The sequence below is a fragment of the Octopus bimaculoides genome, chromosome 8 (assembly GCF_001194135.2).
Source record: "Octopus bimaculoides isolate UCB-OBI-ISO-001 chromosome 8, ASM119413v2, whole genome shotgun sequence".
NCBI lineage: Eukaryota > Metazoa > Mollusca > Cephalopoda > Octopoda > Octopodidae > Octopus > Octopus bimaculoides.
The window spans coordinates 83,571,584-83,574,444 of NC_068988.1; positions in this window are offsets into that span (position 1 = coordinate 83,571,584).

Consider the following 2,861-nt stretch of genomic DNA (forward strand, 5'->3'; position numbering starts at 1 on the left):
ATATACATATATATATATACATATATATATATATATATATGTATAAAGGCAGTGCTCCAGCATGGTGGCAGTCAAATGACTGAAACAAGTAAAAGAATAAAAGAATACATACATACATACATACATACATACATACGCACACAAACAAGCACACACATATATTTAAACAAGACAGTGACTTCGAAATTTCGGTCAGTTAAGCTATCGTTGAGCAGTCCGACGATGAGCTTTCCTGGCTGAAACCTCGAAGCAACTATCAATAATAGCCTTGTTTAAGAATAATAAATTTGTACTCTACAAAAGTACAGTAACCTATCAGATTAATATAAAATCTATATTATAATTCTGCTTGTTTGTTCGTTCACATGTTACGCTTTAGTGAGAGGTGAAGTGAGAGTGAGAGAGAGGGGAAGGAGGAAGAGGAGTGAGATAATGAAGAAAGACGTATACATATGTATGTATGTATGTATGTATGTATGTATGTATGTGTGTATGTATGTATGTATGTATGTATCTATCTATCTATCTATCTATCTATCTATCTATCTATCTATCTATCTAATAATTTCGTGTTTTCCGTGGAATCCCTACGGGTATTACTAGTTATTTTCATTATAACTAATTATAAAAAGACAAACGTATGTACATATATAAATTTTCAGATACACACTGGTATAGAGACTTAGGATATATGATTCGACTTTCTTAGTGTCTAGATTTTACAGACATCAATTCCTTACTCGAAAGACAGGAACAAACAGGTCTTAAAGGAAAACTGAATGTGAGTTTATTTGAATCTACTCACATTTCTGGCTTGCTTGTGGCAAGAAGTTGCTTAACGTATCTTTAACAATACTTTCTCAGCCATTAGCTATCTTGGAGACGTGAGTGCGTCGAACCTTGCTGAAGCTCTAATTTGGTTTTCTGGCCTGTGGCGAGAAGTTAGATGTAAGCTCTCTGGTCGCTCTCAACTTCTAAGATTGTTCTGGCTTGCTTGAAGTGAGTCGTGTGTTCTTTGTGGTGATCGCGAACCTTTGCGCTTAGATCTTCGCAGGCACTGCTTATCACAAGAGAAAAAGCGTGCGAACCTTAAAGATATTTTAGATGATGTTCTGGTTCTGTGGCGTGATCTCCTGAATTTCGATGGCCTTGTAAGTATATATCTTAATTTCCACAAAGTGTAAAACCTGTAAATGTTATAATAAAGTTACGGAGATGTACTTGCATAGCGAGTGACCTGATCTGAGATCGTGTACTGAAACAAAAACAATTGCAGCGTGGAAGGTGTTTACAAACCATTTAAAAATACAAAATAAAAACCCCGTTAGATTCACTTCAACATTTAAATTTATTTTGTCGAAATATTTTCGTCGCTTTGAAACCGCGACTTGTTCAGTGACAAAATTCTGTGCTGCACGGAATGTTGTCACTGAACAGATCGTAGTTTCAAAGCGACGAAAATATTTCGACAAATTAAAAATTTAAATGTTGAAGTGAATCTAACGGTTTTTGTGTGTTTTTTAATGGCTTGTAAACACCTTCCACGTTTCAATTGTTTATTACAATTTAATAAAAATATATGTGTTTATTTTATTTATTATTTTTATTTTCCCTTTTATTTGAAAGATTCCAGGTATGTAATGTGGTGCCTCAAATCAGGTGACGCTCCTTGCGAACTTTCAACCGACCCTGAATATACCTACAAACACGGAAATATGCTAATATTATCAATAATATACAGGATAGACGTCACAATCCGGACGTACATTTCCGTTTGTTTTCTAAGAACACGCGATTGGCTGCTCATAGGATAGACAAAAGCAACTTGTAGCTAATCTTACCAGTCGCGATATACATTTACCTGTCTGTACATAAAATTGTACATATACCAACATATCCGTATCTGTGTCCTCTATAGTTAAAGGAAGAGAAAAGAAAACTGTCATTTAATTGCACCTTCTTATATTTCCTCACGTAAAAATACGTCACAGCTTATTAAAAGACCATCTTGTAAAACATAACAGGAATTATATAGGAGAAGAGTAAAGTGAACGTGAGTTAGATTTACACAAACAATGCGGCCATTTTCTAGTTGGTAAAGAACAACTTGGCCCAAATAATGTGTCCTTTTACATATACATAATCACTCTATTCAAATATAAATTTTGTTGACCTAATTGTCAACAATATTTGCTTCTGCAAAGTGTAAGTGGTTTTTTTTTTAGTTACTCGTTTGTACTTCAGAACAGACTTGCTTAGTATGTTATTAGTAATTTATACCATACACCATATTGTCTTTTGTTGTTGAATTGCTTTATAAAACAACAGACGTATTTAATACCTTTTAACATTAGAAGTGTGTTGAGTCTATTGGATGTGTAAGGGGTAACAATGATTATAAATTCATGCCTAAACGTTTCGTGCAGACTCCTTTGTCCAAGAGTGTTTACTAGTAGGTTGAAAGGAATAACAGTTTACGGCTGAAAGTTTTAAACTTCACCTGATATCATGGGTCACATGACCCATGACCTTATATGTTTTCACATCACGTGCATCAGTCAGTTCTTCCTTAAAGTTTATGGGAAGGAAATGTGGCATGTGACGGGGTGGAATTTACACAGCTTGAACAAACACAAATGAAAAATATAGGAAAGTGAATGGAAAAGCATTTATAAAAGCATAACTTTCCTTCGAAATAAAAACTTATGGTATTTTCTAGCATTTTGGTTATCATCCGAAGATCACGTGATATTATGCCTGTTATTTCCGCAATAATTCCTACACATTTCCTGTCCTGTACTTATAATTTCGATCCCTCATCGCCTTTGCTACAGTTATTTATTTCTTTATTGCCTACGGGG